General features: G+C 54.5%; 1 protein-coding gene across 4 annotated transcripts in view; it reads right to left on the minus strand.

The window, feature by feature from the left end:
• The window catches only part of MAD1L1 (mitotic arrest deficient 1 like 1), a 314,493-nt gene that overhangs the window by 158,008 nt on the left and 138,280 nt on the right, over positions 1-18,205 (minus strand). The window lies entirely within an intron of this gene.

An 18,205-nucleotide genomic window follows, 5' to 3' on the forward strand; every position in this document is an offset into this window, starting at 1 on the left:
ATAAAAGTCACACTAAACGGGTATTTTGAAATGAATGATAAGAAAAATATAACATATCTTAACTACAGCACGCATCTATGTTTACAGCCTGAAAGGCACAGGAGGGAAAAAAACAATCATCAAGTAGCTCAAAAGTTAGAACAACAAATTAAAAAGGAAAAGGGAAAAGTATACAAATAGAAGTTAATGAGGCAGAATACATGTGGTACAGAATCAAGAACGCCAGAAGTCAGTTCATTCAAGTGAGCAGTAAGACCAACAAACTCTTCGTGAGATGGCTCGAGAGAGCGAGCACTTATACAACCAAACAGCCAGACTGAAAAAGAAGACACAGCCGCAGATCATCGAGATGAATGATCATCCATAAAGAAAATCCAAATGACTTTGAACTTATTAAAAGAAATCAAAGCCCCAATTTAAAATCTTCCCAACAAGAAAACCCAACAGGCACAGATCTCTTCATTGGTGAAATCTACCCAACCCTTAAAGAAGAAATACCCTGATCTCACAAATGCCATCACAGAGAAGAGAAAAAAAGAATCCCTGACTCATTTTATCAAGCCAGAAAAATCTATGACATCAAAACCTTATAAGGACTTTGGAAGAAATGAGAATTAGTTGTCAAAATCTCATAAACACAGAGGCAAAATCCCCAACTGACTTACTAGCAAATCAAACTAGGCATTACTTGGGAAGGAAAATCATACATAGGTTTGCTTATTCCTGAAATGCCAGCTCGGTTTAATATTTGAAAATCAATTTGATTTTCCACATTAACGGAGTAAAGAAAAATCATACGATCATCACAGTACATGCAGAAAAAGCATCTGATAAAAATTCAACATCTATTCATGGTGAAGACAATAAACAAAAATGCTCTTAGCAAATGAGAACTGGAAGGGAATTTCACCACAGTCCGCAACAGGGAAAGTGTGAACACTTTCCTTCTGACATGCCTGTTACCAAAGCACTTCTGTTTGAAACAGAGCTGGAGATCCTGAGCAGCAGCAGAAGGGGAGAATGGCCATAAAGCTACAAGGAAGTAAAAACTATTATGAGTAGGTGACACACTGTGAACACAGAAAATCCAATGGAATCCACAAATAGCTTATTTTAAAAAAGTTTAGAATGTTGCTGGATCAAACTCAATAATCAAAGTTTAATTATATTTCTCTGTGCCAGCAAAAAATTGTTAGAAAAACAAACTTTAGAGAAGATGCCATTTATAATAACTCACAAAACAAAAACCAAATCTATGAGGTGTCTACTAGAAAGCCCTATAAAACACTGAGAGGAAAAAGAGATGACCTAAAAGCACAGAAGCATACATACCATGTTCATGGATCAGATGCACCCTTACCAAGATGGTGCTACACCCCCAACAGAGATCTCAGCAGGCTTACTGACTTCTAAACCCCACATGAAAACACAAAGGGTCATCACCAGCCGAGGCAGCCAGGGAGGGAGGACTGGCTCTATCAGGTAACAGGGCTGAGCAGAGTCCCAGGGATGCAGGCAGGGTGGTCTGGGGAAAAAGAGAGAGAAACAGACTGGTGCAGAGGGGGACCCTGGTTTTACCACATAAGCAGCCCAGTGGGGTGGTGAGAAAGGAAGCATTTCATAAGTCAAACTGACAGGACATAGTTGCCGGGGAGGATGGGGGGAGCTCACCATGACACAGCCAAGCTTTATGCTCTGAGCCCTCAGTGTAGAAAGGCCAAGCGGAAAAGAAGGTAATACTGACACATACATTAGTGATCATGGGACAGGTGAGGGTTCCCTAGAGAGGACATGGGAAATGATAACCAACAAGGAATTTTCACACGATAAATTAGACTGCATTATAGTTTGGATCTTTTAAGTCGGAGAGAGTGAAAGCCAGCTACAGGCAGAAGGCATCTGCGTGCAAAGACCTGACTAAAGGCCAGCATGCAGAACACATGAGGAATTCTTACTGATCATAAAGAGAACAGCAGATGAGAGAAAACTAGACAGTGGGTGTGCCGGGGGCCTCACTAGAGGGGCCTCCACCCACCGGGAGGCACATGAAGAGGTGTCCGCCCCCATCCACACCCTGGGAAATAAACACAAACTGGAGACACAAGCAGACCCACCACCCATACTGACATGCAGCTGCCTAGCTGAATGACACGCTCCAGTGAGAGCAGGCTCTGGGGCAACAGGCGTGCTCACTCACTGCCAGCAGGTGTGCACCCCGTCGCACGCACAGAAGTGGACCCCTCCCGTGCCCCATGTCACGTGCCCGTGGCAGAGCAGCTCACTCCAGGGTGCTCAACCACCAATTCAGATCTAAGTGCACCAAAAGACAAGTGGAGAACATTCACACCAACACCGTTCACCCTTGCCCAGAAATGGAGAAACTCAAAATTATACACGGATGCATGCATGAAAAAGCATAATGTGGTCCACTCAGAGAACAGAAAGGAAGTAACTGCCCACAGAAACCTGATTTTGAGCAAGAGAAAGCAAATACAAAAGATTACATGTTGTAGGATTCCATTTACATAAAACTTAAAAACAGGGAAGGGGGTGTGCAGTGTTCAAAGCAGAAAGGCATCGCCTTGCGAGGTGGCATGGGAAAGGGGGGCATCCTGGGTGCCAACGATGGCACTAGCTGTCCATCTGGGAGCTGAGCACAAGGGACCGGCTTTCCTGTGACTCACAGGTTCGTCCTCTTAGGACAGCTCTTGATGTACGTGTGCTGCAGGCCAGTGCAAAGCTGAAACAAATAAATAGTAAACGAGATTCTGTAGTTTTAGAAGCATGGCTGTGGCCGTCCAGTCACACTAAAAACAGCTCATCATAAAGGAACCATCAAGACCAGAGACCAACTCCCTGAGGCAGCTGATCCTAAGTCAGGTGGTGGCATGGCGGGGCTGCCCCAGTGAATTCCGAAAATCATACTGCACAGTCTGGAAAGGGGGCGCCTGGGGGGTTCTGGGCAAGGATTGCTGAGGGTGAAAACTTCAGAAGGCTGGTCCAGAGCTTGGATGACAACGGAGTGACAGGGTAAGGACCAGTGAAGCATGACAGAGTCAAATGTCCACAAATCGAGAGCAAAGTGCCCCAGAACCGATGCCAGTGGTGGGGGAGATGGGAAGCCCTGCCAGGAGACCTGGGCTGTGTTCCCAAGAATTCAGCCTGGGGTCTCGCAGACAGCACTTTTCCCCACACTCTCCCAGAGATGCTGGGGGCTGGGGGGGCGAGGCAGCAAACGCACATCCCCTGTGAGGCCAGCGACATCCTGAAAGGCACAGGGCTTGTACAAATGCTGGGCACTGCTAAGCTTCCACAACAGGCAGCAGAACGCTCAAGAAAGCAGCAGAAACTTCATCTGGGCTTGGTGAGATGCTTCTAAAAACACCCATGTCGCCCTGGTGGGTCCACTAGAAGAGCTGGCCCATGGTCCCACACACCACTGTCCCCATCTCAACACAAAGGAGCAGTCAGGCCCGAGACCCCACTCCCAGCAGTCTCCGGGGGCCTCGGGACCTCCTGTGCCCATGGCCACCACACCTGACAGCAAACACCTGATGACACCTCATTCCCGCCTCTGGGTCCTACCACCTTCTCTGCTGCTGTGACTCCTTGCAGTCTTCAGAGCGGCTCACCTTACCACCCGGAGAGCAAGGCCAAGCATTCCTTCCTGCAGGCTGGCGGGCACAGGGCAGGCCTGACACCGGGTGGGTCCACCAGATCCTTGGGCGTCCCCCAACGGCCGCAGGAGGCCAGGAGCCGGCCCCAACACAGACCACGGCCCTCCCCAGCCCATCCTCGGCCAGCAACTGTGGCCAGGCAGGGGAAGGGGAAACCTGCTGCTCGCATCCTTACTACCAGCTGCGTTCCCGCAGTCTCAACCTCCCGATGAAAAGCCCTACAACACCTCTTATGGAAGAAGCAGGAATCAACTAAGATTTCCCAAAGCAATTTTACTGAGATTTCACACTCCCTAATACAAATTGCATTTCATTTATGGTGGGTGTAGGACGCGTCCGTGGCCATCGCTCCTGACAGCAGCGCGGTACATGCGTGCAGGTGATCCAAGCAGGCAGCCTTGCGTCCGTGCCGTGCGTGGGGGGGCCACATGGGTAGATCGCGAGCTGCTGTGGCCTGGCTCTGGGTCAAGCACCGTTCACTGGAGCTGGGTGGTGGAGGGACGGTCTGATGACTGGGGTCCCGGCCAGCTTGCCGGAGTCAGAGTGGCCCCTCCCTCTCCGAGCCCTGTCACCCCCTACGGCTGTAAAGCAAAAGCTGAACAAGATGGGCCGGCTTTCCCCGCTGGAACGTTTCGGCATGGGTGCCAGAGCTCAGGTGGACTCCTCACGTGCGAGGTGCCCAGCGAGATGGTGACTGCACGCCACGGCTCACTGGCCCTCTCCTTCACTGCGGGGTGCCCAGTGCCTGGCACAGCGCCTCAAAGCTAACAGCCATTCAGTAAATATCCACTCGGCCATCATGCGAGTGAACACGACAGTCCGTCACGCCATCTTCGGAACACCCCGGGGAGGCAGGGGCTCACCCTCTCAGGTGAGGAAACAGGCTTACCGAATTCCTGAACTTGCTCAACGTGACCAGGGTCCTCAGGAGCTCATGACGGCACTGAGACCTGAGCTCAGGTATGCAGGAAGCAGGGGCCGGAGGCTCAGCTGTCGTGCTGAAGGTGGCGTGGACACCAGGATGGAGACACATTTTATAAACCTAGGCTCCATGACAGCTCCTAGCCCATGTCCCTGGGATCACAGAGCATAGGAAGGTCACAGGCAACAGTGACCCCAAGGTCTTCACCACTCACTAAAGCACCAAACCCCATGCCTCCAGGACACAGGACACGACCCAATTACTTCTAATTTTAAAAGTCCGTCCTCAAACGAGAAGATCAGACACTAGACAGGCTTTGTCCCTCCACCTGGCCCTCCCCAAGGAGCTGACCCCAGAGCTCAGGGAGGGGCTCCCCCTGCCAGACCTGCCTTCGGAGCACTGCTCTGCTGACCAGACAGAAATCTAGACAGGGGCTCCGAGCTCAAGGACCCATCACTGGGAAGCATCCCCAACAAGGCCAACGGAGGCCGTGCTGCTCTGCACCCTCAATTGAAAGTTCACATCTGGGTTGCCTGGGTGGCTCAGTCGGTTAAGTGTCTGTCCCGTCCTGCATCGGGCTCTCTGCCCAGTGAAGAGCTCTGCTTCCCCCTTTCCTCCTGGCTCCTCCTCTGTCTGTCTCTATCTCTCAAATAAACAAATAAAATCTTGGAAAGAAAGTAAGTAAATAAGTTAGCTCGTGTCCAGTGGCATGGATGTCCCCCTGAGCTTAGAGTAGCTCTACAAGAAGCCCTGCTCTCCTAGACCTCAGTGCGGGAAAGAGTTGGAAGTAAATGCTGAAAAAGCAAGTAGAGCCAGAAAGGAGAAAACATGGGGGAGGTGGGGGTGAGGACGCCTAGGCAGAAGCCTGTGGCAGCACACCAGGAACAGGACCAGCCCGGACGGCAGGGTGCGTCAGGCATCTTTCCAGAAGGACAGCAAAGGGGCATCGGCTCAGGCGACTCTCCAAGCCCCACCTTCTACCCTGCAGCGCCACTTCCACACGCGGGTTCCTCTTCACCCCTGGGTCCACGGGACACCCCCACCCCACGCATTGCTCTCGCAGCTTGGCCACGTGGCCTCATGCCATCAGGGTCTCGGCACACGCATGCTGACAGCCCCACAGGGCCCAGGACACCAGAAAGCTCACACCCAGATCCACCACCTTCACTCATCCCATAAACACCGTGGGCCACCGACCACCGGGTCCCCGGGACGGAGCAATGAACGAAAAGGCCTGCTTTCAGCTTTTCACACTGCCAGGTCTATGGTAGATCCTGGACTCCAGGCCCCACGTGGCACCAGGGCAGGCGTGAGTGAGTGACTCTGCCAGGGGCCTCGGTTCTGTCAGCGAGGAAACAGGAGGAATCTCCTTTCATCGGCTTATGTTTAAGACCAAGTAGGGTCATTTATGTCAAACCCATAAAATCAATTTATTCTTACCCCCACCTTCTTGGAGTATCTTTGCCCATTTAACAGCAAAATACAAGCCTGGTTATTCCCACTGAACCACTGGACTGGGGCCGCTCAGGACGGGGTGGGTTGAGGGGACGGCCCAGGACGGGGGACCCACTAGAGTGGGTGTCCCAGGGCAGGGGCCTGCTTGGGTCGGTGGTGGGGGGAATGTCCCAGGAGAGGGGCGTCCCAGGACAGGGGCCCTGCTGGGGTGGGGGGTCCGTACACACACTCTGTGGCCCACCATCCGGGCATCATCACAACTTCCTATTTAGGTCAGGACTCTCTGTGCCTCCCTGACCACATGGCGACTCCACGGGGTAGGTGAGACCTTCATTCTTTGTCTTTCCCGGCTGAATTTCCGACACCCAAGACAATACTCGGCAAGGAAAAGATGTTAAAAATATAACTGCTGAACGACTCGCAATACTTGGCGGAAGGGCTCTGTCAGTGCCTAGTCTCCCAGTGAGTGACCTTCGTGGTCAAGACCATGGAGGCCAGCTGCTGGGCGGGGGGGGGGGGGGGGGGGGGGGGGGGGGGGCGCGGGGGCGGCTGCCTCAATGCCCCTGCAGCAGCTCTGTGAGGTTCACAGGTTAGGAGGGCTGGCGAGCTACTCCCTCGGCCCTCAAGTCTCCAGACCCTCCCAGCCTCTGGGGGAAGGAGGGAACCTCTCCCCATGGCCCCTCTGCCCGTGTCCCCCCCCCCGACATGCTGCAGTCATGTGCCCTTCCCAGGGTCCCCCAGGCCCGCACTGGCACTCGAGATGGAGGGACCAGTCAGGCCCTGCAGGGCACTCTGGCCTCTGACTTTCTAAATCACACATGATGGCTTCTTGCCACTGGCCCCGAGCAGAGCCAAAGGAGAGGCTGCATCTCCACACTGAGGGTCCCGTTCCAGGTGCTTACAAGGCTGACACTGCTCCCAGCTACAGGCCTGCCCTTCCACTGCCCAGCAGGCCCAATGCGGGGCTGGTTCCCGAGGGGACAGCTGTGCCGAAGTCTCTGTGTGAGACTGCCCCTCCAGGCCCACTGGCCAGCGAACAGGGTGGCAATGCTGGAGGACTCAGGGACAAAAGCTCCTCTCACCCCACTTAGCTGAGGCTTGGAGAACAAACGGGTCACAGAACAGAGGAGCCCAGCCAGGAGAAAAACAGACCCCCACTTCCCTCAGCAACAAAAGCAGCAGTGCTCCACGGGACTGGGGACACCAGCCCAGGGACTCACCAGGGACTCAGAGAAGCCAAGGCAGCTGCTCACACTGGCGGCAGCCTCCCGGCTCCATCACCACAAGGCAGAGAAGCCACTGCATCCCGGGCTGGAGCACCCCCGCAGGCCCCCTCACCCCCCGGCTCTCCTTTTCCTGAAGACAGGCAGCGGGACAGGCAGGAGGGAGGCCTGCATGGCCGAGTCACAGCCCGGATCAGGGGCAGCTCACCTCCCAGGGGCTTGCAGGACCATGACGAGATCTGACTAAAGGCCCCCCTCACCTCTATCCCGCGCCAGCGGGCACCGACTCCTCCAGCAGCAAAGGTCACACGGTTCAAACAGCAATGAGCGCTCGACATGGCACAGACATTTCAAGTGGCCAGCTGACTCTTCAGAGCACGACAGGGCAGCCACAGGGCACTACCGTACAAATGTGACTGCAAAAACCCTTCATTTGCTTGGCCTTCCCTGCTTCTCAGATGCCCTCCCTTTGCAGAGGGACTAGACTCGGGCTGCAAATCTGGCTCTCCCACTTCCTGGCAATGCTTTCTGGCAAGCTACCGAATCCCCGGAAATCTCCTCCCTCCTCTGGAAAACAGTGTCGTCTAAGACGGGAGAGGACTGAATGCAGTCTTGGGCAAGGGCCACAGAAATCCAGTAAGACCCATCTCTCACGCAAAGCAACATGACATGAGCTGCTGATGATAGTGCTGACGGACACGCCTGCCGGAGGGGACGTGCACTGAGCCGGCAACGTTGACCCAGGCTCCCAGCAGTGCTCCTCCCCTATAACCAGGAATTCCAGGCTCCGACACACATCTTAAGAAATGAGTCAGAGGGGCGCCTGGGTGGCTCAGTGGGTTAGGGCCTCTGCCTTCAGCTTGGGTCGTGATCTCAGGGTCCTGGGACCGAGCCCCTCATCGGGCTCTCTGCTTGGTGGGGAGCCTGGTTCCCCCTCTCTCTCCCTGCCTCCCTCTCTGCCTACCTGTGATCTCTGTCGAAAAAATAAATAAAATCTTAAAAAAAAAGAAAGAAAGAAATGAATCAGAGATGGGGCCACAAGTTACATCCAAGGATGCTGTTCCCACCACCAAAACTAATGAAAAATTTAAAATAGTCTAAATTTCCAATCATTTTTCAAAAACTGTTTAATGACCAAGCATTTGTCATGATAAATGTTAAGTGACAAACATGGGACACAAACAGGTCTCGTCTGTCCTGTTCATGCCCATTCTCCTGATACCTGGAACACCTGCGGGAACACAGCTGACCCCACAGCACCTGGCCCTACGGTCACCAGCCAGTGATGGATGGATGGACGGACAGGTGGCTGGTTGGCTGGCTGGCTGGATAAACAGATGCATGGGCGGAAGGATGGATAGATGAATGAATGAATGGCTAGATAAAAGGAGAAGGAGGGAGGAAGGAAGAAATGAAGGAAACGTAAAAACATGATTTCAATGCCACCTCTGGGTACAGGAATTAAGGTCTTCTAAAAGGTCTTCTTCATACTTTTTTTTTGGAGCATTTGAAAGCTCCCAAATGTGCAGTATTATAATCAAGGACAAAAAACAAAAGAGGCATTCTAGGTTTTAGAAGGGTTCAGGGTTCCAAGGCACCTCTAGACACATCTGCCTGGAGCCCTCACGATGCTGACTGGGGCCACTCCACAAGGGGTCAGAGACCTAGAGGGGAAAGGTCACAACCCATGCCAGCACCCGAGGGTGGAAATGCCTAGGCACAAGGAGGAGAGAAGGAATCACAGTAGCTTGGAGTAGCTGGAGAGAGACGGTCCGACCAACTCCAGCCCAGTGGCCCTCCCACCGTGTGTAACCGCCACCTGCCGGAGGACACTGGCTTTCTCTCCACTCGGGGCTGGTCCGCATAAAGCTGCCAGGAACAGTCCCATACGTCAGTTTTATTTCTTCAGGATAAATGCCCAGAGTGCAAGTGCTGGGCCATCTGGTCACTGCGGTTGAGCTTTCAACAACGGAGACGTTATAACCCAGAGTGCTGTGCCCGTTCACGTGTCCGCCAGCACAGCAAGGGATCCAGTTTCTCCGCAGCCTTGCCAGCACTTGGGGTTGTCACCACTTTTTATGTTAACCGTTCGGAGGTGTGCAGCGATCCCTCACTGTGGTTCTCCTTGCCTCCCTGCCGGCTCTCGGTGCTGAGCACCTTCTCCGACACCCATCCGCCATCTGTACGTGCCAGTTTTCTAATTAGATTTTCGCTGCTGTGGAGGGTTCGGGGTTCTTCAGACATAGCCACTAACAGTCCCGGTCAGACATGTGCCTTGCAAACATGCTGTCTGCACGCCTCTCTGCAGTCCGGACTAGGGTCTCTCACAGCGCAGAACATTCAGCCGTTGCAAAGTCCAGTTTATCACTTTTCCTTTTGACGAATCGTGTTTTCGATGGCCCGGTCTAAGAACTCTTTGCCTAGACCCTGAAAATTTTCTCTTTTTTTTCATAAAAGGTTTGTACTTTTATGTTCCACATTTAATTTTGTGGTTACTTTTTATATGAAGTGTAAGGTTCGGCTTTTTGCCTGTGGGTGTCTAAGTGCTCCAGGGAGACCTGGTGAAAGGCCATCTTTCTTTCCCCGAACTGCTTCTGCATCTTCCTCAAATATCAGCTGACCCAAAGCAAGCTGAAGAAAGGAAGTAATAAAGATGAGAGCAGAAGTAAGCAAAAAGGAGTGCAGAACACAACAGAGAAATCAGCAGAGCCAAAAGGTGGCTCTTTAAAAGAGATCAGTAAATCAATAAACCTTTAGCTAGGCCAACCTGGGAAAAAATACAGAAAACCTTCAGGTAACTGAAAGCAGAAATGACAGAGGCAGTATCGTTGACCTTATGGAAATAAAAAGAACTATAAAAGAAATGTTATCAACAACCAGACACCGAGTCTCCAACAATCTAGTGAAATGGACAAATTCCCACAGACACAAACTACCAAAACTGACTCAGGAAGAAATAAAAAGCCTGATGTACTGAAGAGACCAGCGAGCCACCCGCAGCTCTCTGTCGTCGCTGGGAGGCCCATCGGCCCTGCCTCTCCTGTCCTGGGGGTGCAGAGGACACCCGTGTGAGCTTGGGCTTCTGTTCAGATGCCGCTGCCGTATTTCTCCAGATGCACTGCTCCGTGCAGGGGCACACCTGGCGGGTTCCCACTGCTCAGTCTCCAGGTTCAGGGACGCCTCCCACAGCTCCTGCCTTCCACTACTGAGCTCAGCCACCACGGGCTCATTCATACTTCCAGCTACGGTCTAACGTGTCCAGCTCCACAGGTGCTCAGGGCCCCTGGTGCTTCCGGGTGACTCCTCCAGCTCCAACCGTGGGATAAGAGAAAAAAGCAAAACACCACAGGGTGTTTCCTAGGTCCCGAGGTCTCCAGCCACCACCTTCCTGTGTCTTTTATGTTTGTTTTACATATAATGTTGAGGGTTGTTAGTTGTGCTTAGCAGGAGAAGACACGACTTCTCCATCCTCCTAGACAGCAAAGTGTTAGCCGCTCTCTACAAACATTCAGCAAGCTCGGAGCTGGGCACTGCAGCTGACCAGCTGGCCAGACGCTCGCTCTGGTAACTAGACAGTGTCCAGCATTGCTCAGGCTCTCCGGTGACATTCCCAATGTGTGAATTCAACCAGACGAGGAAGGGCTTTGAAGGCATCTAATTTAGTGATGGACCACGAAACCCTCTCTGCCTGAGGAAGGTAGGACTCCATCAAATAGTACTAACCTCCATGCTGCGAAGATGCCACTGACCACCAAGGCCCCCAAGGGGGAGGGGAAAGCTGAAGGAGAAACTCACTTGCTCTGTTCCAGTGAGGCACATGGACAAAAGTCAGGGAGGACGATCCCCCTGTAAAAGGTGTGGTTATGGAAAAAGAAAACGACACACACACACCCCCTCCACAGATACACCCCCGAGACCTCTGGACACTGCAGCCCAAGCATGGCCTGTGATGGCAGCCGCGTTCCCTCATCTACCCACACGCATTTCACAGGTCACCCACGCACCCCACATGGTTTCTCCATCTGGAGAGCTGTACTAAGAGCCAGAAAACGCAGCCACCAGCTGGCCCTCTGGGCGAAAAGCCCCTCACCCCGGAAACTGGGCTGCCTGCAAGGACAGAGCTGCACTTGCAAAGTTTGGACCCCACTTTCTGCGCCCTCTTTCTTTATAAAATTGCTTATGCAAAGAGATTACCATGCATAATGCATTCAATTATGCAGCGTAAGATGCGGCCTTAATGGAGAAAATTCAAGTCAGCCTTGTAGACACTTCAGGAAATATTAAAAAAAAAAAAAAGACTGTGCCACTGACTTTCAAATGTGTTTGAATCTGCACACCTCTCACTACCCATAGGGACACAATATAAATCTATAAATGAGCGCTCATCTCATTTCCCACTGTTTTCCTGCATGATGAGGTGCCTGGAGCTGACACCTTCCTCATTCTGGGCGGCAGGGCTTGCATTAGCATGTAAATAGCTGGCAGATACAAGGAAATGAAAGCAAGGAAGAGCTCTTTAATTAACTTTAATCCTCTGAAAAGCCATGCAGCAATCTGCTCTGACAGGAGGCCCTCCCTGGCCCAGGGGGGTCCTGCCAGGACAGCACTGGGGGTGTCTGCAAGGACCCGCCTGCAGAAGGGACAATTGGTATGTGGCCCACAAAAGGCCGAGCCACAGCTGTCCCCTGGAATTTGGGCTGCTCCACCAAGCCCACCTGCCCAGACACAAGGTTCTGGGCCCTGAGGTCTCTCCCAATACAGTGTGCGGGGAGGTCCCATCGGCCTCGCCAACACACAGCACGCTCACACAGAGACAGTGCTGAGTCCACGGCAGTGGGAGCGGATAGCCAACAGGCCCCGGAGAACCTGGCTCCGGACAGGTCCACACACCTTCTTCTGCAGGCAACAGGGAGGTGGCAGTGGCTTTGAGGCTGTGAAGTCACTGGGTCCAGCTGGGCTCACAGTATGTGGCTTCGCGATTCTGCGGGAGCCTGGGTCGCCGCTGGCCACAGTCTGGCAGCAGGGGCTCCAACAACGTGAGAAGGTACAGAGGAAGAAAGGGGTCCAAGGTGGCCAGATGCCACGGGCTGAGCAGAAAGCACACGTAGGGGCAGGCGTGAGAGGATTCGAATTGCAGCAAACACTGAGGGCCGTCAGGGCCAGTGGCCTGCACGGCTCTAAGGAGGCAGCTGCCGAGCTCTGACACGGGGCTGACCTGCCATCAGAGAAGCCCTGACCATCAGCTCCTCCCGAGGCGGCAGAGGGCGTCGGGCCCAGCGGGACCATGTCTGGATCCCACGCAGCATACCCACTGAGCCAGATCCGAACGTACACACTCACTCTGGGGAGTCACGCCACCATGACAGGGCTGCAGGTGTGGCCACAGGGCGCCACCAAGAAGCCATGTGCTTGGAATGGTTCCCTAAAAACATGAGCACTCCCAAAGAGACTGGCGTGCAGTCTGGATTTTACCCACAAGGATTTACAAACTCGGTCTAGTAACAGAGGCAGCCGAGGCAGCAGCCTGGAGATCAGGGCTGACACGGGCTCCGGTGCTCCAGCCACGACATCCTTGGTGTCCCACAGCCTGCGCGGTGTGCACTTGTCCTGCTCAGTGTCACCAGGTTCCACCAAGAAGAGAAGGCAGTGTGTGCACGGAAGCTACCTGCTTGAGTGACAAGCACAGCAGGGAAGGAGGATGACAAGCACCGCTTCCCGTATCAAAGGCACACGGGTCACCTCCATGTCCCCAATGCAGAGGAGGGAAGTTAAGGGAAGGGGCCATATCCCATGCCCCTCCACCCCACGCCCCTCCATCCTACTCAGGAAACAGAAACTCAGGTGGGAGGTCTTATGCTCCAAGCCACACAGAATCTGAGCCCGGGCCTCCGAGCCTGGCTGGTAGCATCGCTGTCTCCAGGGCAGGGCCACCAGGAACCAGGGATGACAGGGAAGGTCACCCACCCCCTGACCTCAGCGCCCCCAGTTTGCACTGCTCTCCACATCTGGAACTCAGTCCCTGGATGTGGGTCTAGAGTCTGCAGGAGGCATGACCAGGGCTTGGCTCTCCACCCACACTGCAGTGAGATGGCTACTCTCCCCAGTTATTTCATACAAAAGGGAAAAGTCCCTTTGAAACACGGGTTCCCAGCCCCTCCAGCCACCAAGCCCTCTCCTTACATACACCTCTCATTACTGCCCAGCACTTCGCATCAATACAGAGCTGTTCTTCCCGGGGGCTTACAGGTGGCTAAATGAGGCCGGCTTACACGGGAATAAATCACGCTTCTGTAACTAGCAATATTTCTTTAACCGGAGGTTAATAAAAATCACTGGCAAAGCCTAACCAATGGATCTAATTTATTTAGAGACTTTCATAAAGCTGGGGATAAAGCCCTCTGTAAAAGCTTAGTGCAGAGCCCCAAGGGAGCCCCAGCAAAGAGGACATCCCCGAGTGGGAGCTATAAGCCCCAGAGCAAGGGAAACGGCAACCGGAATCCCTACAAATCCCTCAAAGGAAGGGAGGGGAGAGCCAAGTGGGAGACCATGTGTCGCCCCAAAGCTGCCGTACTTGGCCAGACAGACATCCACACACACTCTGCAGGCCAAGCACTCAGCTCTGGGGAGCACAGGACACACAACAGGAAGACAGTCCACATTATTCTCCTGGGGGACCCAAGGGAGGACAAAACACCCCCCCCAGGAGAGTGCTGCCTGCAGTGTGCAGCACCCCAGACCACATGCATGAGCCCCCCAAGACCACACTGGATGCGTGGGTCCTGCATGGCAGAAAGGAGCTGCAGGGCCAGCTGGCAGGGGGCAGGCTCAGGGCTGGACCTGCGTCCCTGAAGCAGGCAGCCCCCACCTGGCTCTTCGAGGGCTCCAGCCAGAGACTCTGTGGCTCTGTGGGCGGTCTGCCGGCAAAAAGGGCTGTGCTGAGATTCCCCCTTGCCCACTTGCCCATGCCTTCAGAGTGGGGGGCACTGCCTTCCAAGGACAGCACTCTGCGATGACACAGCTTCTCACAGTCGGTCACCATCTGAAGGCTGCCTGGGCTGGAAAGCTCGTTTTCCAGTGCGCAGCAGGGGGCCGGCCAGCCTCTCCCAGCCCCAGATGGGACCCTGCAAACCCCAGAGCAGCAGGAGGTCCTGTCCTTTTCTCCTCGGGCCATCACAGTGGCTGCTCCGTGAGGGCAACACCCCGCTTCTTGGCCAGAGGCTTGACGGACAAGGAAAGAAGCTTTAAACACAGTAACGCTCACTGGAAACTTCTGGTCTAGGGAAAATAAAAACTTTAGAAGGGGCAAACTCAGGAACTGTCTAAATTCTCCCACATTCTTCCAGAAACCAGGCCCTTTAGCTGGAAAGCACATCCATAAGCTATGCAAACATCTCCCAGGCCTGACGTCCCTGACAAGAACTAACACACAACAGACATGACACAGTTCCCTGCTTACACAGTGGCCTCACACTCACCTCTGGCTTCCACTTACATCTACTTACAGTACCCGGTCAGGCAAGGAGCGGGCATCACTGGCCCTTGGTCCGGAAGCCAGTCCTAAGCCCCAAGCAAAAGAGGAGAGAGAGCCTTGTGGAGCCCACGGTCACTCCCTCACAAAGTGCATACTGGACCATTCCCCTCTGAATTCCCGGGGTATGAAGCCATGCACCGGGCACACCACATGGTCTCTCACGTGAACACGACCTTCCTACAGGTCCAGAGGAGACACACAGCCTCGGTGAAGGAGGGGGCCGCCAGTGGGAGGGTCCGCGATCCACCACAGACCCAAGGGCCCCCCCAAGCTTCTCCTTACTGAGACCACCCTCCTGGGCAGACAGCAGCCAGCACCCCCTCCCCAAGCCCCAGGCACTGCTGGCCAATGTGAGTGTCACTTCTCCCTGTTCTCTAGACGCAGTGTAAGCTGGGAATGACCCATGGCAAAAGCAAGCAACCAGACTTCTGGGAAGGGACGGAGAGATGCCTCTGTCTTGGCCAGTGCCACAGCATGAGGCCCCGGTGGATATCCAGTCCCCCCCGGGGCAATACCGCAAGCCCAGAGATGTGGCACACTGTGGGCCTGACTTTGGAGCCGTGCTGGGAGCGCCGTGGTCTGCAAGAACTCCCTCCCTCCTCCTCAGAGGTTTATCAGGGGCAGTTTGGATCTTTATGGGCGAAGTTAACCAAAAGATTATTGACTCTGAAACACTCTCCCTGCGTTTGACTGTTTTCCATTTGATGATGGATGATATTTAATACCTTCCACTCTGAGTGCACTCTGGGTCTGTAAATACAGATCCCACTTTATTGCTACTTAATAACTATTACGACAGCGAGGGCTGGTCCTCATCTTCTGGGCCTAATGTTCCATGCAGATCTCCTGGGAAAAGTAGCCAACTACATCAAACAGCCGGCTTTCCAGAGAAAACACACATGCACACTCACACATACATACACAACCACGCGTGCACACACAGTGCACACATAAAATGCACACAGACGGCGGCACTCCATGAACACTCACATACCACATACACGTGCACAGTAACACACACATTCTCACACCCCGGCACACACAGGTACACACGCTCACACACGCAGTCTCTGACGCGAGGAAGCAGCGACAGGGACAGGCGGGAAGGAGCTCCCAGCCAGTCTCCTCACCCACAAAATGGGATTCTGCCAATCCACACGCACAGTGTTCTAAGGACAACTGCATTCAGGGAAATCTGTCAGCATGACAGGGGTCAGCCATCACTACTATTCATTCGGGTGTCTGCCGTTGGCTTACTACAACACAGACACGCAAGCATAACCGTCAACTTGGAGCACACCACACCCAGCCCCGCACGGAGGGCATGGAGCAGCTCACCATGTCGTGTGCTGAAGCAGCAGCCTGTTCTCACACTGCTGATGCACCATGAGGGGCTGGCCTGGCGACCGCCACACCACACAAGCCCAGGCAATCCCCCCACCCCACAAGCTCGGCTCTGCCCAGGGCAGGGGCTCTGCACGATCCAGCCCATGTGTGCTTCTTAACCACTGAGTGCAGGCATAGCCGAGCTACCGTCTGTCGGATTCCCTGCTTCTCTCCCCCGTGTCACCTAGGAAGGTCTCGAGTGATTCTCTGGAGCGGGGTGATTCTGAGAGCAGGGCTGATGGCAAGTGTGTGCTGAACGATCCACTGGCCTGGCGTGAGCACCGGCTCAGGATCACACAGCCTTCCCCAGCACTCAGATGGTGCTGCCCTGTCCTGGGACAGGCCACAGGCATGTCCCCACCCAGGACAGGAAGTGAGGGTTCCAAGGCAGGATGTCCCGAGGCAGAAGCCCTAGGCACAGAGCCCCTGAGTTCAGTTACAACTTGGGCTTTCTAAGTCTCAGGTCCAGGCTCTTCCCCCAGAAGGGAGACACTGGGAGCCCAGCTGCCAGGCCCCAGCCCAAGTGCTGACTCGCTTCCTGACACAGCCAGGGACAGACCTTGGGGGGCCACCCACCCAGAGCAGCCAAGGGCCAGGGTCACACACAGACTCAGAGGGCCTCCCGTTCCTGGAGAGAGGAGGAGAAAGGGGCAGCCCAGGCGGCCGTGGAAGGAGAACGGTGGTTCCACACCCCCAGCAGTAGGAGTCCCAGGGCAATGTCAGGGACACATGTGCCACATCCTCTCCTTCAGGACAAACCTTGGTGCAAGTCGCACCTACCTCATGGAACACCCAAAAGGCCACTGCAGCCTTGGATTTTGCTACAGCCTATGGTAAGTTTGCAAGCCAGGAACCACCCTGTGGTGGAGACAGTCTCAAGGAACAGCTCAGTGCCTGGTGTCCCCAAGCCTCCTGGAGGCAGCCTGGAGTGAGAAAGGCCCCGCCCCAAGACAGAAGGTGCAGGGTCCCTCCCCGACATGGAGGCTGTGAGGAGCCCCCTCCCAGAGTGAGAGCCCGGGGTCCCTCCCACATACTCAGGGCACAGGCACCTTTCTGGACCCCCTCTCTGGGCTGGCACAGGGAGGACAAGTCAGGGAGCAAAAGCCAGCAACAGGGAGATGCCTGGGGGCACCCAGAATGCAGACATGGCCCAGCAGGCCTACAGCGGAGCAGCCCCAGGCCAAGGGCAGCCAGTGGAGGTCAGGGGCATCTGGGTACCCTGAGACCCTCAGCAGGTCCAGCAGCAGCAGGAGGTGTGGCTCCTCAGAGCAGTGGCACCTGAGAGGCACCTGGCCAGGAACCACACTCTGAGGAACCACCACCAATGCCACCACTGTCACCACTGTTACTATCACTGGCAGCTCTGTTTCTGCTCAGGGTCAGGTCATTCAAAGATTGTAATCTCTTCCAAACCAAGTTAAAAAGACAGCAGATCTTCACAGGATGGGAGGGGGTTTTACGGTGTGAACAGGGACACGGGAGTCCAAGGTCTGCCCGTGGCACTCGGGCCCCTCTGGCCACCAGGGCTGTGTGGGCACTCCTTCCCCCCACACATGCCCCCCCCGGCCTGGCGCTAGTAGGCCTGCACGGGGCTTTCCCAGTGAGGACACTCAGGCTTCTTCGCCAAAAACCCCCTGCTGCAGATAACTCAGACCCTAGCAGCCAGGATGCTGAGGAGCAGTGGGAAGCACCCACCCCAGGACCTCAGGAAGCAAGACAGAAAATACTTCAATGCTGTACTTCAAAAATTCAACACTCAAGCAAAAATGCCCCATAAACAAAATAGTAAAAGTGCAAATGAAGATAGCCCCAGCCTCCTGGCCCCCACCCTGTGGGATGGCTTGGAGTCTGGACCCATGCAGGACATGGGGACATGGCCAGCTAGGTAGGGCACACAGGCCTCACAAGCAAGTGTCACTGGAGAAGCCCTGTGCTAGAAGTGTCTCAAGGGGCCTAGGGGCTGAGGTCTCACCTGCTGGCAGAGAGGCATCTGAGAAACCAAGCCGAGGGT

Source organism: Mustela erminea, chromosome 20, assembly GCF_009829155.1.
Source record: "Mustela erminea isolate mMusErm1 chromosome 20, mMusErm1.Pri, whole genome shotgun sequence".
In the NCBI taxonomy this organism is placed as follows: domain Eukaryota; kingdom Metazoa; phylum Chordata; class Mammalia; order Carnivora; family Mustelidae; genus Mustela; species Mustela erminea.